The 26,788-nt window shown below is 41.2% G+C and overlaps 1 pseudogene; it reads left to right on the forward strand.

The window, feature by feature from the left end:
• Positions 1 to 16,782: 16,782 nt before the first annotated feature.
• On the forward strand, positions 16,783 to 17,489 carry LOC125367675 (annotated as a pseudogene).
• Positions 17,490 to 26,788: the final 9,299 nt, after the last annotated feature.

The following is a 26,788-nucleotide window of genomic DNA, read 5'->3' on the forward strand; positions in this document are numbered from 1 at the left end:
TTCAGTTGTTTAAGCTATTTAGTTTTTTTGGCATTTTATTATAGTGATTCAAACTGGTTAAGGCACTTTCTTGACTCTCCCTTCAGACCAACAGCTCTGCTTCTCTCTGTCTGCTTGACTTGGATGAATGCAGTTTATAAACATTGTCAGGAGGCCAATCTCAACACCACTCTAGCCCAGCCTGAGCTTAGGGAAACTCAAACGTGTGTAGCCACTCTTGAAGGCCTGCTCTCAGACAAAGGAAAAGACAAATGTATGTCCAGACAGTGATGCACGGCTCATGGAGGGCCATTTGATGGGGGATCCCAAGGCTCGTACAGAGGCCAGAAAGAACAACAGAGAAAATCTGGACTTTGTTAGCCACATTACATACTGAGAAGGATACTCACTGAAATTCAGATAGACAAATGCAAACAAAACATGTTCCTTGGCTTTTAAGCTGGCTCTACACTGTATCTGAGAGTCCTTTCAGGGATTGAGCAAAACCCAGCAGTTTTCATTTTTACTACAAGTTCCTGCAAGAAAGCCTCTAAATCCCAACAGCCTGGTTTTGTCTGCTGATCCCTCTCCAGGTTTGACTAATCTACCACAGACTTACTACAATTCATTTGAAGCCATGTTTTTTTCTCATCCAATTTTCATCTCCCAGCTCATGAGTCTTGCATGGTTTCTATATGAAATCATCAGTGAGGTCCCAGATTCCTGGACCAGTTTAAACCCTCAGGATCCTTGGGATAAAACTCAAAGTGAGCCCCCACATTTCATTCTGAAGTGTGGAGTTCAGCACTTGCAGTGCTCTCCTGTACATATAGTTATGGGAGACACTTCAACTCTTGGTTTTTCCACTCATGCCACAGCTCCCCTCCTTGGCCTTCCCACTCTCCCTGTCACAGGAGGAGATGATCCAGAGTAAGTTAGTTCTATAGGAGTGAGTAGTCAAAATTCAGGGCAAACTACCACTTTCTGGTGACACAGAATCATGTGAGTGTATGCGGGGGTTGAGGCAATACACAGCTTCTGGTAGGAGAAAGAAGAGAATTCCATGCTAAGGCAATTGCATAAACAAAAGAAAAAAAGTCATGCAGATTTCAAGTATCCATTAATAAAGTCAACGTTCTGAAACCTAGCCAAAATGTGTAGGCCTGGAATGCTGGAATGTGTATTGACTGAACATTCCTGATTTTCAGTCATTGCCAACAACAAGAATCTCATTGTAGTAGCACGGCCTCTTTTCTTTTTCATATATCCTTGTTTCTCTCTGAGCAAAGATCATGAAAGAGTTTGTTAAGACAATGTGGCAGCCATGAGGACAGCAGCTAGAGTTTAATATTTTAATTTTTAAATCAATTACATATAGACATAACTCCATCTAAATTGATTCAAATAAGTGTTATTAAGTGAAGGACTATTACGCACCCAGCACCATGATAACTTCTAGGAAATACAACAGAATGGTATTAAATGATTCCTTTCTTGAAGTGTAAGTAAAGGGACAAATAGCAAGTTGTAAGACAGAAAGAAACCAAAGGAAAATCATCTGAGTCATGTTACTACCATCAGATCTGACAGGTAGTCAACAACAGAAAGATCAAGGAAGGAAAGAAATGCATGTAAATCACTCCCGAAAGCAACATTCTTGAAATGATTCTTTTTTTTTTTGCCAGTCCTGGACTCAGGGCCTGAGCACCATCCCTGGCTTCTTCCCGCTCATGGCTAGCACTCTGGCACCTGAGCCACAGCACCCCTTCTGGCCGTTTTCCATATATGTGGTGCTGGGGAATCAAACCGAGAGCTTCATGTGTAGGAGGCAAGCACTCTTGCCACTAGGCCATATTCCCAGTCCTTGAAATGATTCTTGACAATTGGATAGGGTTTGAGAGATTTTGATCGAATGCTAATAACACAAGGAGCATCTGGGATATCATCAGAGAAAAAGAATGAGAGAATCAACATCCATCTTCTGGTTGGAATGAAATTGTTTTAAGACCTGAAAAACCCAAAGAGAAGCAGACATTAAACTCATCAGGAAAGCCCGCGGAGAAGCCAATGTAGGTAATTGGACAGGCAGAGTGAAGGATCTGCTTCTTAGTCTTACTTTATTGTTTTGTTTTGTCTTTTTCCTTCCTATCTTTTTTCTTAATGTTTTCTTTCTTTCTTTTTTGGGGAAGAGTTGGTCTCCAACTCGAATCATCCTGCCTCGGCCTCCAGATTGCTAGGATTATAGGCTTTTTCTACCCCACATCACTTATGTCTGCTTTCTGACTGCCTGCAGGACATGCGAGCGGGGAGAGTGTAAAAGTCTAGGATGGTGACAGAGGAAAAGAAATAGTGATAGGAAATAGAAATAGTCTGGGAAGAGTGAACCATTATAAGCCGTGAAGCAAACTAGCACCCTCATTACCCTTATGTGCCTTAAGTCTAAAATTTGATTGAAGGGCTGGGGATATGGCATAGTGGCAAGAGTGCTTGCCCCGTATACATGAAGGCCTGGGTTCAATTCCCCAGCACCACATATATAGAAAATGGCCAGAAGTGGCCCCTGTGACTCAAGTGGCAGAGTGCTAGCCTTGAGCAAAAAGAAGCCAGGGACAGTGCTCAGGCCCTGAGTCCAAGCCCCAGGACTGGCCAAAAAATAAAATAAATAAATAAATAAATAAATTTGATTGAATTCTCTCATCATTTCTCTTTCTATGAACTCTATTGAGACATTCCGAAAGGAGATTTCTCTGTGCTTTGAGTAGGCAAAGAAAACCAGGTTTTCTACTCTTTATATTCAGTAGTGTCTGAGATCTGCAAATTAAGATGACAAAAGACTAACAGAAGAAAATGCTTTTGCTTTTCTCTATTCAACAAACATACACAGAAATGTGCCAAGATGAAGAATTTAAAGGAGAGCTAGAGTACAGGAATGAAGGAGGTGACCGAAGCCTCCCATGGAAAGAACAGACATTCCTTTAGGAAAGAAAATTCCATCTTTAGAGAAGCAACAAGCAAATAAGAAAGTTTGTGGTAATGTTTTTCTATACAGACAGAAAAGCATGGGCTTTCCATCTTCTTTGGAGCCATAAAACTCCCAGAGAAGAGATTGCTATAGTTTGCATCTAGAGTGACCCCCAAAGGGGGTTCTCACCTCGAAATTGCTGAAAGTGGTGGAACCTTCCAGAGGTGGAAGTGGGAAGTTTGAGGTCATTGTGGGGAGACACTTAAGGACTATTCTCTTACTTTGCTTCTCTGCTCCTCACCATGAGGTACTGTCTCATCATAGTTCCAAAGCAATGGATCCACTTCTCCATGGACAGAGGCCTCCAAAACTGTGAGCCAAGGGGCTGGGAATATGGCCTAGTGGCAAGAGAGCCTGCCTCGTATACATGAGGCCCTGGGTTCAATTCCCCAGTACCACATATATGGAAAACAGCCAGAAGTGGCGCTGTGACTCAAGTGGCAGAGTGATAGCCTTGAGCAAAAGGAAGCCAGGAACAGTCCTCAGGCCCTGAGTCCAAGGCCCAGGACTGGAAAAAAAAAAACAAAACAAAAAACTGTGAGCCAAAATAAACCTTCACTTTCTCACATTGGCTCAGGCATTTTGTTGCAGTAGCTCAAAGCTGACTGACACAATGCCCCAAAATGTTTACTTCGTTAGAGGATTCTTTCTTTTAAAAAAAAATCAGGATTCCTATGTATATAATATATAAATATAAAGTGAGTGTATGCTGAATGCTGAATTTAAATTTAACCCATTATAAGTGAAGAAATGACAACAGAGGATCCAAAGAACAAATATTTTTACAGATTAGAAATTCATGAAAAATTGTTTTCTTCCAAAGTGGAGGAAGAAAGCCCAGTGAACTTCCCTGGGTTAAAAATTAAGATCTCTAGAGGCAAGGATTGTTTTGCATTGCTATCATTTGTCTGTAACTTACTGAGATGTGAAAAGCTCAAATGTCAGGCTCGGAACCTAAGTAAAATCACATACCTCAGCAAAGTGTTTCCCATAGAGCAAGGCAGCCACTTGTATTTGTGTACCTTTCTACTGGAATGCAGCCACACCTAGTTGTTTAGGCCTCACTAATAGCTCACTCCTAGCTCCTAGGTACTGTTTGGGAGCAATAACAACTGAAACCATATGGATAGCATAGATGAAAATATTTGCTGTCTGGTTGTTTGGGGCTTTGGGGTGTTTTTGTTTTTATGGAAAGAATATTCGCCAACACTTGGTCTAGAAGACAATGCATAGCTCTCCAGTGAAGTGTGCATTCTGAGTTGTTCCCACCATCATCCACTTCACCTACCACTGTGACTAGCCTGTGCCCTGGCTTCCCTCAGTGGCTTCTGGGACTTCACACTAGTTCATTTCAATGCACGAATTATGAACTATCAGAAGGGTCTCTCTATAGGCCTCAAGCTGATTCCAAAGTCCAGTAGCTCTTTTATTTATTTTGATAAGGCGACTTTTATAATATTGATAATAAGCTGGATTGCCGGTGGTGGGCTATTTTGTAGCCCTCAATTCATGTTGAAATCCCAACTACCAGTCCTCAGAATTGTAACCATGTTTGGAGAAAGAGTCTTTAAAGAGATGACTAAGGCTATAGGTTACATGACATCATATGGTAGGTCTTAGCCCAGGAGATTTCATTTAGTCATAAGGCCTTTGGGGTGCAGTCTTCTTGTGATGGATGCTCTTATAAAGGAGAGAAAGACCCAGGGATATGCCTCACAGAGAAAAGGGCATGTGAGGACACAGAGTGCGACAATCTGCAAGCTAAGGAGAGGCCTCTGGAGAAACCAAACCTACTAGAAAATAAACTTATGATGTTTTCAGTGCAGTTATTTAAAGGTCTGTATTCCTCTAAAATTCCTGTTAAAATTGGACCCCCGGTGCTACCTCTTAATATGTTAAGAGGTGGGCACTTTAAGAAGGTATTAGGCCATAAAAATACCAATTCATTGCTCAGAACCATGCAATAGAAAAGGCCTGAGTAGCAAATGTAGTCCATCTGTCTCATCTGCTGTGTGAAGACACAGGGCTAAAGTGGCATCCTGGAACAGAGACAGGGCCTTCGGCAGACATCCAAACTGCACATTTGACCTTGGATTTCATCCTCCAGAACTATAAGCAATCAATTCCTGTTCCTGTGAATTATCCAGTCCCAGATGCTGTGTTATAGTAGTAGCACAAAGAGACCAAGACGTTTACCTGCTGAGCCTATGGTACCATGGCAAGGCAGCCCGCTCATCAGCTTACAAGGGGTCATTTGCCTGACTTGATCAGAAAAGGAAAATAGCTGTGATAGCAAACAGCACAGAGGCACCTTAGACAATCAGAACCAGGATCACGTGGTCTTGTTTAATACTCACTTCAGGTAACCTACCCACAGAGTTTGTTCAAAACAGAAGGATAAAGAGATATTTTCACATGCATCAAAAAGGCAGCATTGTTTAGAATAGCCATGAGGTAGAAGCATCCTACATGTCCAGGGTCAGTTGAGTGGATAAAGAAAATCTAATTTTTCCAAGCAAGGTGATATTTTTAGGCAAGGCAATTCTAACACATGTTGTAATGTGGATGAAGCTCAAGGATATTACATTAAACAAAATGACCCAGGCACAGAAGGACAAATGCTACATGATATCACTCCTCAAAAATACCTAAAGTAGTCAGAAACACAGAAACAGAAAGTAGAAAAGTGGCTACTGAGGAAGGACAAAAGGCAATTAATGTTTTGTGGGTATAAAGTATTAGTGTTACATGGCCAAAAAAAAACAAACACTTTCTAGTAGATTTTTGCACACAGTATGAATGGATTGAACACTATTGAACTGTGGTTACGATGAAGCTGACTACAGGGACTCACACCTATAATCCCAGCTACTTTGTGGGGTGGGGGAGAAATTGGTAAGATTATGGTTTGAGGTTGGCTAGGGAGAAAGTTAGCAAGATCCCATCTCAACAACAGCATACACTTTGCATAGCTGTGCACACTTGTCATCCCAGTTATGTAGAAAACATGCGTGGGAGGATTTCAGTTCCAGCTGGACCTGGGCAACAAAAATAACAAAATAAAAAACACAAGATACTATCATAAATGTAACTGTACTAAAACAGGGTTGGGGATATGGCTCAAGTGCCTGCTTAGTGAGTCCAAGGCCTTGAGTTCAAATCCAGTACCACTTAAAAAATGATCAAGATGGGGCTGGGAATATGGCCTAGTGGCAAAAGTGCTTGCCTCCCGTACATGAAGCCCTGGGTTCAATTCCTCAGCACCACATAAATAGAAAATGGGCAGGAGTGGCGCTGTGGCTCAAGTGTCAGAGTGCTAGCCTTGAGCAAAAAGAAGCCAGAGACAGTGCTCAGGCCCTGAGTTCAAGGCCCAGGACTGGCAAAAAAAAAGAAAGAAAGAAAGAAAGAAAGAAAGAAAGAAAGAAAGAAAGAAAGAAAGAAAGAAAGAAAGAAAGAAAGAAGACACATTTAATATTTTTAAAAAATGATCAGGATAGGAAACACAACACTACTTATTTAAAATAATAGGTAATATATAATAATAAAGCCTGTCACAGGACTTGGAAATTAAAATTCGTTTTCAGACATCTGATAGTCTACTCTGTTTCTGGGCTGAATGACAGTCATGAAAGTATTGGTGATCATTGACTGATCCAGGGACCTTCAGGATATTTTAGATAGCTAATGTTAAAGGGTATTTTCCCCAATCAATTGGTCATTTCTTCATTCATTAGATCTTTAAAGAAGTCTTCTGTGTGCTGTGGTGATAAAGAGAGAGGGATGAATAGACAAATTCTACTCTAGGAAATCATAGACTAGAACTGGAAGCAGATATGGATACCACACCAGGTCCCTGTAGACTAGCACACTACAGCAAGAACCATATAACAAGAACCCCAATGCCATGTGAGAGGTCCTCTGATATAGATTTAAAAAGTGCTGCAGGGACCAGGAGGAGGAACAGGCATAATCATATGGGTAGGGAGATGACGGGAGGAAATAGTAGTCAAGGAGACATTGAAAGAAATCTATGGGATGAGACCTTAAGGATGTGGGAGAGAAGGTGGAAGGTTCTAGCTCAAAGGCTCAAGCACTGTCCTAGAGCTTCCAATATGCAGACTAAGACAAAAAGAGGAAGGTTCTCACAATTTTTTTCTTTAAGTACAAAAGCTAATGTCCACAATTAAGAATGGGTTGTATCCTCCACTCCTGGGAAATGGGACGGGTCACAAATGAAAAGGAGAGAGGCTCCTAAATGAAGCTCTTACTATATCCCTAAAATCAGAGTGATTTTTTTCTAGAAAAATGCTCTCTTCATCTTTTAGTGACCCATAATAACCCAGTAGATGCAAAGGCATTAGCCTTTATCAAAACCAAAGCTGGCCGTGTAATTTGATGAGTCTAGGGGACCCTAACTAGACTGCAGAATACTCCCAGATGTAATTTATCCAGCATCAAGGTATTCAGTGTCAGTGTCAATGGGCAATTTAGCTAGGATGCCACTGTCAGAATACAAATGGTGGGGGGTAGGGCTGACTGTTATAGTCAGGAAGAAAGCAACAATGGCTTTGGATTCTATGGGTCCTGTTTATGCTTTTGTTTTTGTTTTATAAACTTACCTGTTTCATTTTTTAAGGTGAAAGTAGCTTTTTAAAGTTAGCTATATAAATGACTTACGTGAAAACATTCATATGGCACTATTTAATCTTTATCCTGGTGATCTAGCCAGAATTATGATGTGGTGGCCCATGTCTGTAATTCCATTTACTGTAAAGGTAGAAACCAGGAGGACTGTCATTCAAGGACAGCCCAGGCAAAAAAACAGTATGACTCTATCTGAACCAATAAGTCATACACTGTGGGTTGCGCTGTAATCCCAGCTTCAAGGAAGCATAAATACAAGGATCATAGTCCAAGGCTAGCACCAGGCAAAAACACAATATCCTAATTGAAAAATAAGTAGAGCAGGAAAGGACTAGGATGTAGATTAAGTGGAATTTGCCTTGCAAATTCAAAACTCCAGTACAACCAAAAGAAAAAGAGAAGAAAAAGGAAGGAGGGAGGAAGGGGGGGGGGAGGGAGGACCTTCAAGAGCAGATTTTTTTTTCAAAATTATTCCCTATGAAAAGCAATAACTATTAGCTTTGACCTTCATCCTCTTAAGAAAGTGAATAATATATAAAGCAACTCTTGGAAGATTAAAAAAAAGTAAAATGTAATTCTAGATAGTTGGAAAACCAAAGTAAAGCTTGAGGTGGGGAGGGGTATAGTGAGGTAATTAACTGGCAAATTGTGATGAACTCCAGAGAAGCTACTGCTCAGTTAGGCCTAGCAAAACAAAACAAAGCAAAATTCTTGACTTATATCTTTGTATCCTAGCTCCTTTAAGGGAAAAAAAAAAAGAAGAATAGCATTTGGTGATTGCACTGCTTTGTGCTGTTTGGGGAATGTCTTTTTTGTGTGTATTTTTACCAATTTGTAACATTTTGGAAGACTTTCCTTTAAAAAAAAAACAAAAAAAAAAACAAACAGAAAACACTTGCTTTTAGTTGTCAGTTCCAGGAAAGAAAAGAGATCTGTCTACCCTCCTCCTGAACGTGCATCCATGTGGTCATAATTAAATGCTTGCAAAGGATTTAAAATCATCTGAGAACCATCTGACCATGCTGTAGCATGGCCAGCTCCACAAAACAGAATGGACAGTACACGATTCCCATCTCTCCAATATCATCTGCAGATGATGATGATGATGATGATGATGATGACGACGACGACGATGATGATGACGATGATAAGGAAATACTGAAGAAGCCCCTGATTGAGCAGAGCACACTACAGAAAGAGAGCCTTTTCTTTTGATGGTGTGTCTGGGTTCAGGCACTCCTTCAGTACAAGCAGAAGGAACTTGACATGGTAGCTGGAAAAACACACTGTGATTTTCTGAACATCTTGGGAGATTCAGGGGGCTTCTGTTGCCAGATGCTAAACAATGCAGAGACCGGGAAGGAAGGAGATAGGAGGGAGGGAAGGAGGGAGGGAGGGGGGAGGGAGCAGTTTATCACTGCTTGAGGGAGGTGCATATAAATGCAGGAGTCAGTAGGGGTAACTAGGGTTCATTTAGTAGGGGTCATTAGAGGTCAGTAAGAGGCAGAAGTATTCCTCCATCTGAATGCTCTGCCCAGAATATAATGGGGAATAATGGGAGCAATATTTGCACGGAATTGAAAGCCAATGAAAACCCAGTCTGTTTCTTTCAGTTTATGCAATGGCTATGGTAGCATCTTCCCTCCACCGGCGTGGAGCACTGGGTGAAACGAGTGTGAGTGAAGTAATGGTGAGCACTGGTGACCTCCAGCTCACTCCTAGCATCCCCTGTCCCCTACCCCCACCCCCACCAACCAAGACTAGCCCAGGGGCTCCATGAAACAGCTTTTGCAAAGCACCCATCTAGCCCACTCTGTGCACCTGTCAAACCCACAAAGATAGGATAGCTTCCAAGGTCACCAAGGGAAAGTGGGATTTGAACCCTGGATCAGAACCTTCTGTGTTCCTCCTCCCCAAAGCCACCAGCTGGGTGACACGAGGCAGCTCCTGTTCTTCAGGGCTCCTCCTTGAGTCCCTACTGTCCTGGGCTGAATGCTATCCCCTGAGGTTAGGACCATCTCTGACTGTGGTCTCGTTTAGAAATAGGGTCATGACACATGTAATTGATTCAGATGAGGCTCTTAGGATGCACTGTCATCCAATATGAGTGTTTCTGTAACGGGGGGAAGTGTAGAGGCAGGTGCACTAGGGAGAGTGGACATTCTCCAAGAAACACCAGATTGCCTGAAAATCAAGAGGCTGGGAGAGAGACACAGAGCAGTCTCCTTTAGCACCTTCAGACAGAGCAGTAGTAAACATTTGTGATGAAAGTAACATAGTTTGTGACACTTTGCTCTGGCTACCTGCTATGTTTCCAGTTCTGTGTTTCCACCCCCACTTTCCATAGGTCTTCATCCTCAAGTCATACTTTTTCCGTTCTGGGGCTTGAACTCAGGGCCTGGGCACTGTCTCTGAGTTGTTTTTCCTCAGGGCTAGCACTCTACCACTTGAGCCACAGCTTCACTTCTGGCTTTTGGGTGCTTAATTGGAGCTAAAAGTCTTACAGACTTTCCTGTCCAGCCTGACTTTGAACCATAATCCTCAGATCTCAGCCTCCTGAGTAGCTAGGATTACAGGGATGAACCACCAGCACCCATCTCCCAGGTCATATTTTTATGGAATTACATGTGTAAAAATTTAATCTGGGTGTGGTGTTTCGATGAGCGATCTCTGGAAAGTGATTCAATTTAGATGAAGTCATTACAGTGTACCCCATGGTTAAAACTCAGTGGCTTTTATAAGGAATGGGACAGAGAACAGCCATGCACAAGTGCTCCTGACATGATGTCATGCACCTTGGCGGGCCCTCGCTGGGAACTGAGTCAGTCGTGCTGTGTAGACATTCAGTTGCCAACACTGGAATCTGAATAAACTTCTTTTCTGCCTTATGTGGCTTCTTTTGTAGTAATGAAAAGCTGACTAATGCAGGGTCCTAGCAACAAATACACCAGTAATTGAAAAAAAAAATAACACCATATACCCACAAATACATCTTGTCTTGAGTGTAAGGCCTCAGTGCACGTCACTGAACAGTATTATACTAGAAAGAACCACAGAAACTAGGCACTGGGCCTTTTCACCTGTAATCTGATCGACTTGGGAGGCTGAGATGGTTGGGATCATGGTTCAACACCAGCCAGGACGGAAGACGTTCATGAAATCCCCTTCTCAATGAAGAGCTGCAGATGGCACATGTCTGTTATCTTAGCTACTGGGAGAGCTAACATAGGCGGATCTTGCTTGCCTGGGCAAGAAGCAAGACTTTACTAACAGGAAGCAGAACTGGAAGCATGGCTGTGTGGTAAGAACACCTGTCTGGCAAGAGTGAGGATCAGAGTTCATATGCGGATAGAGCTTCCCTCCACAAAAACAAAAGTTCCAGAATTCACAACCACAGGAGCTTTGCAGAGATTGGTAATTAAATTCTATCAGATGGTTTCCTGTCAGTTCTAAGTAACAAACGCTATCCCAAAAACTCAAAGAAAGGACAAATGACTGCTTCACACACTGTAAAAAATGTAAATTCCGGGGCTGGGGATATGGCCTAGTGGCAAGAGTGCTTGCCTCATATACATGAGGCCCTGAATTCAATTCCCCAGCACCACATATACAAAAAATGGCCAGAAGTGGTGCTGTGGCTCAAGTGGCAGGGTGCTAGCCTTGAGCAAAAAGAAACCAGGGACAGTACTCAGGCCCTGAGTCCAAGCCCCAGGACTGGCAAAAAAAAAAAAAAATGTAAATTCCCCTTTCCATAAAGGAAACATGGGCACTGTTTTTACAGTTCTTCTTGGGTCTGTCATTTCTCAAAGACCTTTAGGTAAAAATGATCCATAGCCAAGGACTCATACTGGTATGGCTAGTTCTGGTACCTTCACCACCCTAGGTCTGTTGGCCTATTGGTCCTCTCCTGTGGAAGTTCTTCCATTGAAAGGCAAACCACCTTTTTCCTACTTTCTCAGAAATACACAGGGATTGAGTTGCGCATTTAGACCAACAGGAAAGCCATCTGTGTATGGTGGCAAGGAAGACATCTACACAGAATCACCGTGCACTGAATCTGACTAGTACAATACCCACAAAGAAGCTGTCTTCTCCTTCCCCACCTGGGTGAAGAGGCGCGCCTCTCTCATCCTCTGCAGTTCTCTGGGGAAGTACTCCCCAAGGGGCAGGTGGCAACCAACACATTCTGAAGCCTGGTTCAGATCTTAGCTCTGCCACTTACAGGCTGTCTGGCTTTGAACGTGTTCCTTACCATCAATGTGTTTCGATTTCCTCATGCACAAAAGATAAGCTTGTATTAGTGCTTTCCTCCTATTGTTGTAAAATGTATAGCAATGGATGTTTCTTTTTAAAAAAAAAATCCTTAGATTCATACATAGCAGGTACTGTGTAAGTATGTTTGCCTATTTGCTGTAGGCTTTAAAATGACAGCCATGGATCAATCACTGCTCTGTTCCATACTAGCTGCACGAACAAGAACTTAATCCAACTAGTACCTCAACTTTTCCACCTCTAACATAAGAGTTACAATCAAGTCTTCTTCATGGCATTGCCACGAGCACTGCCTGAGATCATATGTTTTGGGCACTAATTATAGTGGGGCCAGTCACATGTAAGACCTCAGCAAATGTTTTCCATTGTCACCCTAAGTTCAGCTATATTCAGCCCTGTCAACACATGCAGTTGTTAATACTTATCCTATGCTCTCATGGCTGGGGTGATATGCTAGAATGTCTAAGGAATACAAGGAAATTTAAGGCTAGAAGGAACATAGAGAGCTTGTCCAACTTCGTTTCTCCTTGAACTTTTAACTCTGAGTCCTAAATGTCTATATTCTCATCCACCAAAAGGGGTACAATTCATTTGCCAGCTTCCAGGAGCAGTGTCAATGGTGGTGCCTCCAAAACTATATTGTTTAAGAGAGTATCTCGTGCCATGCCTCCAAAGTGGAGGGGGCTGCTGGCAGCAAGCAGCCAATTACTTGAAAAATCTGGGGAAGGCAAACCGGTTCATTTATCTGCAGAGTAAGACAAGCATGTCACTCCCCTGGTTGAATGTCAGCTCCGTATGTGTGAGAGACATGTAGACAAGCTGTTCTCAGTCCTAAACAGCTCTGCTGGGTGAGATTTTGGGGGTATAAAAGTGAGCCAAAAAGACTTGTGGTTTTCCCTCCATGCTTTTTTTAATTCTAAGAACTGCTATAAGTTAGCATATGGCAGCTCAGATGTGTGGATGAACTGCAATTTGTGTTTGTGATGTGGACAGCTAGAAGGAACCTATTTAGGAAGGGGGAAAAGCAATATAGAATAAGGTATCTGTAAAGAGAATAGCCCTGTGAGTCCTGGAACATAAGTGCTGACATCTAGGTGCTTTGCCAGCAATTATCCCAAAGCATCTCTCTCAACACATGGTTTTCAACACTTGACAAGAGCCGGGGCGGTGCACGACAGGACCTCAACAGTGCTCCTTCAGATGCCAACAAATGGCATCATCTTGTTTCTGCTTTCCCCCTTCCCCCCTTTCTAATCATGGAAATCAGACTTAGCTTGGCAAAACAAATCAGGCTCCGCTACTCACTCAACCCTCTCTCTCCTGTTTATGAACCAAGACAATGGATTCTTCAGCTCTAAAATATCCTATTTTTAAAGAACATACAGTCGTAGACTGGTGGAATGTGGGGAATGAAAAGATAATAAATCCAGAATGCCTTTTGCTTTGCTTCCATGTACTACTCTCTCTCTCTTCTCTCTCAGTCTGAATACTAGAACTTTGTAAAAAACTTCAAGTTTCTGTCAGATGTCTTAGATTCTTCAATCCTATTGCTTATTTTTTATCTGAAATTACTGCTTTTCATCTTGTGAGATAATGCCTTTAGAACTAGTACTCTACTCTTTTGGGGAGTTAAGAAAACAAGCAGTATGGTCTAGACAATGTGGATGGAAGAGAAGGTTAAAAAACATGGGGCACTGGGTTTCCTCAGCCTGGGATCTATATTCCCCTCCTGACAGCAGGAGGATTTAACCATTTGCTCAGCACTCAACTCATTCATTCACTCAAGCTAATCTTATTAACTATCCTGGGCACTAGAAAATGATTGTGAATCAGACCTGGTGCCTCCTCTGCAATTAACAGAAAGACTCATCTGTCTCTCACCTACTAGAAAGATCCTAGGTTCCCAGGAGCTTGATCTTCAGTTTTACTGCCTACTATGTAACTATGTATTCTTCTTTCATGGCAGTTCAGCATCTGAACTGGTTTTAAAATATTGTGGGCTTTCCCTTCTTGTAGGAAGCAGGAACCCCTGCCCCCCAATGCTGAAGTATCCCATTCTTACCCTCCCTGACAGCTCAAATGAGGATCACAGCAAGGCTCAGCCCTTCTTCTGTACTGGATAACACCTCAGCTCGAGGGTCAGCCAGCATCCGCCCTGGTATATGTGGAGTCAGCAGCAATAGCAAATGCCAGGGACGGCCATGACAAGGCACTGCGTGCTGTGACATCTTCTTAGGGCCTGTTCCACTGGGACTTGAAAGATATATCCTAGTTGCAGCTCTCTGGAGTACCTTGACATTCAGAGAGTGACTCAATGTTTTAATATATTTCTTTCTGTTAAAATTAACCAGGAGTTGGTTTCTATCACTTCTTGACAGATATATATCTTTAGACCCGAGTTTACACAGAGACCTCTCATCACCCAAATCTAGAAAAGTGAAGTTGGGTGGATGGCAGGGAGACTTAAGGCAGAAAGATTCATAAAACAAAACTTGATCTTTCTCCAAATATGTTAAGGAGCTCACTTGGCACAGTGAAAATCTCTATTTGGTCTCCAATTTTCCATGCAATCAATGTCCATTGGCCATAATAAAAACATACCATTTTTCAACTTACGTAAATTTAAATTAATCAACTCCATTTGGTAATTCTTGTTGATCCAGTAATCCCATTTCTAGGAACCTATTCTGAATAAATCGTCTAGTGAGTGTTTCATATTGGGAATGACTGTTTTAGTTAGAGTTCTCCAGGGAAACAGCAACAGTAGAATATATACAGATACGCAGGAAAAGATTTATTATGAAGGATTTGCTTACATAACTGCAAAGGTTTACCAAGCCCCAAACTTTCCATCTGTAAACTGAAGGCTCAAGGAAGTCAATGGTGTAGTTCTAATCCACACTAAAAGACCTAAAATCATGAAAGTCAACGGTATCATATCAAGTCTGAGTCTAAAACCCAGAAAGCAGGGGTTCTGATGTTTTGGGGTAAAAGAAGGCATAGTCCTAGTTCAAGAAGACAGAGAACAAATTCCCTCTCATCTAACATGCTTTTTTTCTATTTGCCTCCACAACATACTGGAATGGCTCTAGCCCTAATGGTGGGAATACGTGTTTTTTACTTACTCTATTGACTCAAATGCTAATCTTTCCCAGGAATGCCCAAACAATTGCACATAGAAATAATGTTAAAGCAGCTATCTGTGCATCAATTAGCCCAGCCAAGTAGATAAAATTAACTATCACATTGTTCATCAGTATATTATTGATAACAATGATAAATCAAAAGAAGTCTAAATATACATCATGGAAACAAGCATTTTCAAATGTCAATTAAGTTTATGAAGATAATGAAATTTCTGTAAAAAAAATCTTTTACTTACAAGGGTTCTCCAATACTCTTGTTTCTCTTCAGATTGTATAAATCTTTTGCCGTTTCCTTTTAGAAGGGTTCAACTTAACAATTTTTTTTTAACTTTAACATAGCATGAAAATGATATGCCTTCAGTGAAAAGAGTTCCTCAGATCTTGGGCTCTGATCTTTCACTTAGGTGTTGATATACACGATCCTAGTAAATAACAAACTCCCTTCCTTCCTACTAATAACAGGTATGGACTGTGGGCTTCCTTCACAGCTCTCCCAAAAGCCATCAGAATTTTTTAATTCTCCAAAGTATTTCAAAACAGAGTTAATAAGAAACTGTAAGGGAAACCAAAATTGAGAGACACAGGGTAAAAAAGACAAACGATTACAAAAGCAATACTTGCAAAACTGTTCAGTGTAAATCTACTGAACAACTCATGGGGGGTGGAAAGGGAAGGGGGGGGGAAGGGGGAATGAGGGAGGAGGTAACAAACAGTACAAGAAATGTATCCAATGCCTAAAGTATGAAACTGTAACCGCTCTGTATATCAGTTTGACAATTAAAAAAAAACAAAAAACAAAGTTAAGACAATGTCAAGCACAAACTGAAAAGGTAACAAGAATCCAAGGACACATTTCTTTCTCCAGTTAGATGACTGGGCAGATTTCTCGAAGCGAGTGAGACTTTCATTCTATGCCATCATTTTCACTTGCTGGTCTCAAAATTTCTTTATGCGTTTTGTTTTGAGACAGGTGCTTACTATGTATCTAAAGTTGTCCTGAAACTTGTGATTTTAGTACCTCTGCCTCAGTACTCAGTACTACAATTACAGGCATATGCCACCGTACTCAGTACTATTTAGAATTTTTGAGACTCCAAAGGACTTTCCTTTATGTGTGGTGGAGATAGATACATAAATACATAGACAGATAGATAGATAGATAGATGATAGATAGGCTTAATTAGAAACTAAACATGAATTTTTAAATATCAAACCATTTTTTTTTTTTTTTTGGCCAGTCCTGGGCCTTGGACTCAGGGCCTGAGCCCTGTCCCTGGCTTCTTCCTGCTCAAGGCTAGCACTCTGCCACTTGAGCCACAGCGCCACTTCTGGCCGTTTTCTGTATATGTGGTGCTGGGGAATCGAACCTAGGGCCTCGTGTATCCAAGGCAGGCACTCTTGCCACTAGGCTATATCCCCAGCCCAATATCAAACCATTTTAAGAAAAGTGATAAACCTAAATATTTCTGAAACATAAACACCATGTATTTCTGAAACATAAATGACTACTTTCTAAAACAAAAGGAAAAGTAAATGAAAAAAATTATATTCTATATTTTGAACACTTCTTTAATAACTGACTTAATAAAAAGCCAGTTAAGTCTGTCACATGTTTGATTGTTGAAATATGTGAATCAGATATGGGCTTATGCAAATATGTAGTTTAAAAATGAATATACACTCTCTGCCGCCATCTTGGCTTTGTGTCCTTCACACAAAATGCCTGGTGAAGCCGCAGAAACCACCCCTGCTACACAGTGGGAGTTGCCCCTGAGACAGGGTCTGGAACAGAATCTGTCAGTGGTGGATCAGTACCAGAGCTCAAGGAGCAAGACTCCACACAATTGGCCACACAACAAGCCTAACTGGCATCAGAAGCAGAAAATAGATGAAGAACCAGTCAGCAAAGCAAAACAGAGTCAGAGTGAAAAGAAGGCACAAAAGTCTATGTCCAAGCTGGGTCTTCCAAAAGCAACAGGAGTTACTAGAGTCACTAACTGGAAATCTAAGAATGTCCTCTTTGTCATCACAAAACCAGATGTCTATAAGAGCCCAGGTTCAGATACCTACATAGTTTTGGGGGAAGCCAAGACTGAAGATTTATCTCAGCAAGCACAGTTAGCAGCTGCTAAGAAATTCAACATTCAAGGTGAAGCTGTCTCAAACATTCACAAAAACACAGACTCCAACTGTACAAGAGGAGAGTAAAGAGGAAGAAGCTGATGAAACAGGTGTGAAGTTAAGGACATAGACTTGGTCAGGTCACAAGCAAATGTGTCAAGGGCAAAGGCAATCTGAGCCCTGAAGAATAATAGTAATGATATTGTAAATGCTATAGTGGAATTAACAATGTAACTATGTGAAAACAAGGACCCTTTTTTGTGAGCATATCTGTGTTTCAAGAGGGTAACTGAAGCTTGGTTTGAAATTTGTACTGTTTCTATTATTAATAAAATTATGGCTTCTTGTTGGATGAAAAATAAAAAATGAATATGAAGCCAGGCACCAGTGGCTCATGCCCATAAACCTAGCTATTCAGGAGGCTGAGATCTGATTATCAGGATTCAAAACCAGCCCAGACATAAAAGTCCTGTTAAGACTCTTATCTTGAATTAACCACTCAAAAACTGGAAATGGAGTTGTGGCTCAAAGTGGTAGAGTGCTAGCCTTGAACAACAGAGCTCGGGGACAGTGCCTAGGCCCAGAGTTCAAGCCCCACACTGACAAAATAAAATAGAGTATTTTTCTGATAAATGTGAATTGACTTGAGTTTTTAAATTTTTCCTTTCTTTTTATTTCTTACTTTATCTTTTCTTCCTTTTTTCTTCCTTTTTTCCTTCCTTCCTTCCTTCCTTCCTTCCTTCCTCGCTTCCTCCCTCCCCCCTCTCTCTTTCTGTACCACTGATTAAATTCAGGGCCTTATGATCTGCAAGACAAGCACTCTACCTCTTGAGCCACTTTCCCAGATCTTTGGGGAGCGGGGGGGTCGTTTTGTTTTCCATTTTTGAGATAAGATCTAACTCTGCCTAGAGAGACCTCAAACTCACAATAGCCCTGCCTGTGCCTCCAGAGTAGCTAGGATCACAGGAGTGAGCCACCACAAGTCACTTTTTATGTATATAGTTTTGATAGACACCTGTGTTATAAATAGCAGAAATTTATTTTTCAAAGCTCTGGAGACTAGAAAACCCAAGAGCAAGGCACTGGCAGATGTGGTGTCTGCTAGAGGGCATAGTTACCAGGTTGATCACAGATATGGACTCCAAAAGATCTTTCTAGGTCAGATATGGTGTTCTCCCTGTATCCTCAAAGGGAAGAAAGAGACAAAGCAGTTTTCTGGGGCTTCCTTCATGAGGAGTCATGAGGGCTCAGCTCCCATCACCCAATTAGCATGCAAAGGCCACACCATCTAATTTCGTCATAATGGGAACTTCATTTCAACATTGATGCTGAAGTAGTCATATTTTTTGACATTTTAAAAAGTATTATATATTCATTATACAGCATAGCTTCACCTTTTCTCATATATTTTCATGCATACATATAACATACTTTGAATTCACCTCTTCTATTTATTCTTATATCCTCTCTCTTAAAAGAGTGTTTAAGGGGTGGTACTGGGGTTTGAACTCAGAGCTTCACACCTGCTAGGCAGGCACTATACTAGTTGAGCCATGGCATCAGCTTGCACAATGTTTAATGCATTCTATTACTCCATTTGCTTACATACAGTATTCTAGTTTTATACTCTAATTTCATATGTGGCATAAAGGTCCCAAGGGGTAGCTATTAAAGCTGATTTTAGTAGAGCACACTCTGATGGCCATGTAGGATATGATCTTGAGGACTTGCTGTGTCTGCATGAATATGGGCAGAGGAACGTCTGTGAAGCTGGCTGGCACCCAGGTGATAAAGGCTCCTTTAGACAAAACACAGTACAACACAGGGCACAAGGCTAGCACTTTTTTTCTGGTGTCTATTGAGACCACTGGCAAGAATCTTCATTTTGAATTCCTTGACTTCAGAGATCAAGGGGAAAAAAAATGAGTCAATAAAGTATCCTTCACAGTGAAAAACAAAACAAAAAACAAACAAACGATGGAGAGCCCTTAAGTAGCAGGGATAGTGCTCGGAGATTCTGGAGATCGTTTCTATAGCTGCAGTTTTCATTTAGGACCTACTGTATACCTGGCATTTTACAACCATTATTTTATTCTTCCTACTAATTCTTTGAGGCAACGATTATTATTTGGTGAGAGAGGAAACTGAGCACAGAGCAGACTAGTAACCTTGCCTTAATTTCCGAAGATAGCAATGGTTAAAGAGTGGAGAGATTACTGCAGAGATTTCTCACCATCCTTCCACCAAACTTCCTTGAAGGTCACAGTTTTTCAGCACTGCTCACTGGAACCTTGAAATGTGTATGGTCTTAAAGCATCTCAGCTGACATCAAACACGCAGGCCATAAATCTTGGGTATTTACTCTGGATTTCCTAAGGGCAAAGGTCAAGTCTATTTATATACCCAGTACATTGTGGTTTCATAATAAACCTTTAACCACAAAGGTAGTGATGTTTATGGCACCTGCCTCCACCCAGACCCTTTTGGCTTTCTTTCAGTTAGAAAATGTACACAACACAGTAAGAGGACATTTCCCCAAGAAGATAGATGCTCAGATTTTCTGCCTGTGATTGAAATGGTGGGGAGTAGCCACCCAGCTCCTCTCCATAAGCAAATGTGTCCACTCCTTGGACGAGTTGGATCTTATTCTGGGAGGAAAATGGGCTTGGCAACAAGATGATGGGTTGAAATCAGCTCCTCCACTGAGGAACTGTGCAACAACAGGGAACAAAAGTGACCTTGGCCTCCGATTCACTATAAAAGCATGTTCTGCTAAGGAAATGGAAAAACCTTCATGCTCCTGGATGGGGAGGATTAACATTGGGACAATGGCAATGCTGCCCAAGGCTATCTACAAATTCAATGGAATGTCCATCAATATCCCAACACCATTCTTTAATGAAATAGAGGAAGCAATCCAGAAATTCATATGGAAAAATAAAAGACCCCAATAGCAAAAACAATCCCAAGCAGAAAGAACAGTGATGGAGGAATATTAATACCAAACTTCAAACTCTATTATAAAGCTATAGTAACAAAAACAGCTTGGTACTGGCTCAAGAATAGGCCTGAGGACAAATGGAACAGAATTGAAGACTCAGAAATGAACCCGCAGACCTGTGGCCACTTAAAATCTTTGCTAAAGGGGCTAAAAAAATAGCATGGGGGGCTGGGAATATGGCCTAATGGTAGAGTGCTTGCCTTGTATACATGAAGCCCTGGGTTCACATATATAGAAAAGGCCAGAAGTGGTGCTGTGGCTCAAGTGGTAGAGTGCTAGCCTTGAGCAAAAAGAAGCCAGGGACAGTGATCAGACCCTGAGTTCAAGCTCCAGGACTGGAAAAAAAATAGCATGGAAGAAACAAGTGGTACTGGCAAAATTGGTTAAACATCTGTAACAAACTAAAACTAGATCCTTATATATCACCCTGCACCAGCATCACTTCCAAATGGATCAAAAACCTGGAGGTAAAAGCAGATACCCTGAAAACATTGCAGGCTCCTGAAAACACTTGGGCTCCTTGGCACGGGCTGAAACTTTCTTAATAAAGGCCCAGAAGTGCAACAAATCAAAGAAAAGTTGGACAAATGGGCTCCTGCCTGGCAAAGGACATAGCTTTCAAGATAAATAGAAAGCCCTCAGATTGGGAGAAGATTTTCACTGGCCATACAACAGACAAAGGCCTCATATCTAAAATATACTTACAACTCAAAAAAATAAATTCCCCCAAACAAATCCTCAAAGAAATAACTGCCCCCTTAATAAGTGGGCTAGACTTATAGAGACTTCTCTGAAGAGGAAATGAGAAGGGCCAAGAGGCAGATGAAGAAGTGTTTTCAACATCACTGGCCATAAAAGAAATGCAAACCAAAACAACATTGAGATTCCACCTCACCTCAGTAAGAATGTCTGTTATCAAGAAAACTAGTAACACACAAGAAATGTACACGCTGCCCTACAATGTAACTGTACCCTTTTTGCACAACACCTTGTCAAAAAAATTGTGTTTAATTAATAAATAAATTACAAAAAAAAAGAAAACTAGTAACAACAGATGCTGGTATGGATGTGGCCAAAAGGGAACCCTACTATACTGTTGGTGAGAGTGTAAACTTGTTCAACCACTGTGGAAAGCAGTGTGGAAGTTCCTCAAAAGGCTAAACATAGAGCTCCCCTGCGACCTAGCAGCCCCACTTTTGGGCATCTACCCAAAGGATTAGAAACAAGACCACACTAAAGCCACCAGCACAACTATGTTCATCACAGCACAATTTACCATGGCTAAAATATGGAACCAACTCAGATGCCCCTCAGTAGATGAATGAATCAAGAAAATGTGGTACATATGCACAATGGAATTCTATGTCTCTATCAGAAAGAATGGCATTGCCCCATTCATAAGGAAATGGAAAGACTTGGAAAAAAAATCATACTAAGTGAAGTGAGCCAGACCCAAAGAAACATAGACTCTATGGTTTCTCTCATTGGTAATTAGGATTGTCCTAGCAAGAGAAATGGACTCCAAGTTATGGAAATAAATAGTTTATTGTTGTTGTTAGTTTCAGTGTACCATGTGACATTATGTCATTTTCTTTTGTCTTTCTTCCCCAGTTTTACCCCTGATGTCACTGTAACTGATTTTGGTACCCTGGGCATTGTATATATGTTTATTGGAACTAGGGAAAGGAAGGGGCACATCAAAAGGGAGAGACAAAGGATAAAAAGCAAGCCAATGCAACAGCGATACTTATAAGACACTATGCTGTAAACCAATGTACAACTGGGGGCGGGGGCAGAGAGGAAGTTGGGGAGGGGACAGGTAGGAGAAAAATGAGGGAGGAGGTAACAAGTTTGATAAGAAATGTACTCACTGTCTTACATATCAAACTGTAACCCCCCTGTACATCACTTTGATAATAAATTAGTTTTTTTTTAGAAAAACATGTTCTGAGAACAGGAGTGTAAGAAAATCATGATAGTGGTGCTCTTTTCCTTCTCCAACTTTTTGCCATCACCAAAGTTCTCCTGTGCTCAAACATTATCGAAGTATCTCATATTGTTGTCTAGCTTTCAGCTTGCTATGACTTCAGAAATTATCCAATAAACCAGTAAACACAGCAAGTACAAAATCTGGTAGACTAAGCTTTGTGTTTAACCCTAGTAGAATTTTTTCAATCTATTATATTAGCTCTTTTTTTTGTGCCAGTCCTAGGTCTTGAACTCTGGGCCTGGGCACTGTCCCTGAGCAACTTTTGCTCAAGGCTAGCACTCTATCACTTGAGCCACAGCTCCAATTCCTACTTATTCTCAGATTAGAGAAAAGAATCTCATGGACTTTCCTACCTGGGCTTGCTTTCAACTGTGCTCCTCAGAGCTCAGCCTCCTGAGTAGCTAGGATTACAGATGTGAGCCATCAATGCCCAGAAACTTTTATTATTATTATTATTATTATTATTATTATTATTATTATTACTACGACAACGACGACGACTACTACTGCTTCTGCTGCTACTACTACTATTATTACCAGTGGAAATTTTTAAAGCTGTTCCTCATTTCGGAAGGTATCATCAGGTTCTCTCATCAGATCCTCCTGAGAAGCTGTGCTGAGCAGATCCTAGAGGGTACAGTTTAGCTTGCTAATAGTTTGAGATCCCAGAAGAATAAAAGCTTATTTAACTTAATAGAACATCACAGATTATCTTCATGACTGAGGACTTTTTCTTAATAATCATCCTCTCCACCACCATCAAGTAACACTTTCCCCTAGCATTATATTGGGAAGCATTTATTCCCAAAGCTTTGGTTCTCAAGCAATGATATCTTAGTGTTCTAAGGCATCTTAGGTATCCTAAGGCACATGGTCCCTAACTCAGAGTTTCCATAAGCTCTGTATGTAAAAATTAAACCTTAAGGGGTAGCATGGCTAGAAATTTCATTGATTTGATGAGAGATTATATCTAATACTAAAGAAGTTTGAGTATGACCCCTCAAAAATTAATTTATTGGCAATTTAAGTCCTAAATTCATTCATTACTTGTATTTGGGGAATACAGCCTCTGGGGTATGACAAGGACTAGATGAGGTCATGAGGGTGGGGCCTAAGGCCAAATTAGTGTCTTTATTGGAAGAGATCTACACTGGCAACTCTGCCGTGCCTCACAATGAGAGGTTCTGTGACTTGCTAGGAAGTTATAAGATACCTACACTGGGCTTTTGAACTTCTTAGTTTCCAGAACTGTGACCTAAGTATATATTCTTTATTTTAATAAATTCCTCAGTCTGTGATAATCAGTTATAGTACCAGAAAACACATAATACATAAATATCAACAGCACTTTTTAGCTTACAGGCATATGAGAATGGTCATTCATGCAGAGGCCACACTCTCACTCCTGCCTAAGATGATACCAAAATCTGTAGGTATACAAGTTCCTTCTAAAAAGTGGTGAGGAGGCCTGGGAATGTGGCCTAGTGGCAAGAGTGCTTGCCTCGTATACATGAAGCCCTGGGTTCGATTCCCCAGCACCACATACATAGAAAATGGCCAGAAGTGGCGCTGTGGCTCAAGTGGCAGAGTGCTAGCCTTGAGCAAAAAGAAGCCAGGGACAGTGCTCAGGCCCTGAGTCCAAGGCCCAGGACTGGCAAAAAATAAACAAAACATCAAAACTAAAAAGTGGTGAGGAATTGCATGGAGGCCATGCATACCTTTCCATACCCGAAATCATCTTTAGGTTACTTATAATATCTAACATTATATAAAAAGTTATTTTATATGGTATGGTTTCAGAAATAAAAAGAAGTCTCTGTACATGTTCAATATAGGTGATTATTTTTCTTGGATATTTTTCTTAGATATTGTAGGTTGAAACCACCTTTTCAGATCTGTAGGTATGGAGGGTCAATACACATCATCTCATATTACCTGAATTTTCCCTTAAAAGTAGCTTTATATAACCATCATGATGTGGTTATCTACTTCTATAGGTTATAAATATAAGGCCCAAAGACATGAAATGTCTCTCTGAGTGTTGAAGGCTAGAAGTCTAGTGCTCTTTGTGGAATGATAGGCAAATACTGAGCCTGTGAACCCAAGGCAAGCAAAAAGGCCCAAGGGGGAAAGGAGAGAGGCTGAGGGGAGACATAGAAAAGACAAGAACAGGCCATTCTGGAGGTCATCTGCTCTATTCATGAGCACCCAGTGTCTGTCTGCCTTGGTGACTGTATTTTACTAGGACCAGTGCTTTGCTCCTTTCTTTCTATTGGGGTTTCCTTTCTTCCTATTGGAGTTTCTAGGAGTGGGAACAGTTCAAGTGTTTGAATTCAGAGTGTGTTGCCTGCAAGGCAGACATTCTATCATCTAACATGGCTGCCAGCCTCTTTTGGGTTCATTATTTTGGAGATAGGGTCTTGCTTTAGGCCCAATACAGCATGGGCAGCAATTCTCCTATTTGTGCTTCCTAGAGTTACTTCCTAGACTTACTTCACATCTAACTCAAAAGTTATATGTCTTCTTTTGGGTCCCTGTTACATGGAAGGCCTGGAGGCAGCCTCCGGAGTACTCCAACACAAAATGGCTGCCAGTGCTATGATGTGAGAGATGGCCTTTGTTCTACAGTTAACTACAGACTATCCCAGACATCTTCCTTCCCTCCCTTTACCACATTCCTCTGGGTCCTGTTAGCCTGGGTCAATAACACCAAAAGCTCATCGACCACCAGCCAAGGCTGTGAATCCAGTACTTGAGATCTAGTTCAAAAGTCAGGTGTCCTCTTTTGGGTCTCTGCCAGCTTCCTTTCTACAAAGGAAGAGAAGAGAAGAGAAAGACGAAAGGAGGTAACAGTAGAAAAGGAGAAGTAGTGATTGCTCAACTAATTTTTCCTTCTTTTCCTTCTTGGCTTAAGAGTGTTTTGAGGATTCTGTAAACTCTTAGTGCTACCAGCTCAATGATGTCATCCCTACTTCTAGTGTTTTCTATAAATAGGGGACTGGCAATCAGTTGTCATAAATCTGAAATTGCTCTTCCTCCTTCCAGTCTCTGGACTGTTTGCATCTGCCAATAAGTAATCATGAATGGGATGAAGGCTTAAATGCATTGTAAACATGGAAATTCTGCCTTACGAGAGCTCTGACAATGAAATAGCGCCGATCATAGGCACTGGGTGTTTGGATATTCGCCCAGGAACTTCCTATTCCTGAGAAAAAGATTTCCTCATCAACTTTATCTTTCTCTCTATGCTAGCCACAGCATTACGCAGCCTTCTCTGCTTCTTTGGACAAGAAAATTTTGAGTTTTTTCCTCAAATAAGTCAAAGTTGGTTAAGACAACTAGAAAAGATTCCAGAATATTATTAGCATGACTGACACATTCTCAGAAGGCAGAGAGTAATCATTGCTTTGTCTGGCTCTCTCCATGCTACTTAATTAAGTGATGTTTCTCACTGGAGAGATAAATGGGTGTCTATAGTAATCAATGTATCTAAAGTTAAGGAAGAAAAATTATTGATTGTTACTGTTCTACTGGATTGGGGGGGGAGGGCAATACTAGGGTTTGAAGTCAGTCTTTTGCCTTCAAGGCAAACATTCTACCTTTCAAGTCACTCCACCGGCCTTCTAGGGTTTGGTTAATTTAAAGAGAGGGTCTTGCTTTATGCCCAAGTCAGTGTGGGCTACAGTTCTCCTATTTATGCTTCCTAGAGTTACGGGGATGACAGGCATGCACCACCACACCCAGCCATTGGTTGAGATTCCATCTCAACCACTTTTTAATTTAATAGCCCAGGTTAAATTCAAGTAACAGTCTCCTCTCCTCCTTCCTACCTTCCAGATAGCTGGAATTATAGGCTTGACCCATCATGCCCAAGCTTTTAAAAATTTACTTTATCAAATTTCCATTGCTTTTGTCCAGCCTAACACTATTTCACACATTGAAGAAACTTTTGTGAAATAAAAGAAAGATGCCATTTTTATTTGAATTGTTAGATCAGTGAGTGGGGTTAGTGAAGATAGCATAGAAAGAACTGAAGATTGTTTTATTTTTCATTTTCTTTCAATAAGCTGTGTGTGTGTGTGTGTGTGTGTGTGTGTGTGTGTGTGTGTGTGTGTGTGTATCAAAGCTTAAACTCATGGCCCTGTATTCTTATTGGGTTTCTTGCTCATGGCTGGTACTCTACCACTTGAGCCATGCCTCTAGTACAGCATTTTGATGGCTAACTAGAATCTTGAAGACTTCTCTGTCTAGGCTTCAAACTGCTATCCCCCAGGCCTCAACCTCCTAAGTAGCTAGGATTGTAGGTATGGGCCAACAGCACTGGGCATCTCAATTGATTTTTATAAGTAACTGTATTAGTTTTCTAGGAGTATCACATCGAAATATTGATTTGGCTTAAATTACAAGAATTCAATTTCCTCATGATTTGGGAATCTAGCAGTCCAAGAATAAAGTGCTGGCAGGGGCAATATCTTCTGAGGCTTCTCTCCTATGCTTGTAGATGGCTGTCTCCTTGTCTTCACAGTCTTCAAGCTGTGCTTGTCTGTGTCTTCTTATGTCCTCTTCTGGGGACACCAATTGTATTGGACTAGGGCCCACTTTCATGAGTTCAT

Source organism: Perognathus longimembris, chromosome 19, assembly GCF_023159225.1.
Source record: "Perognathus longimembris pacificus isolate PPM17 chromosome 19, ASM2315922v1, whole genome shotgun sequence".
Classification (NCBI taxonomy): Eukaryota; Metazoa; Chordata; class Mammalia; order Rodentia; family Heteromyidae; genus Perognathus; species Perognathus longimembris.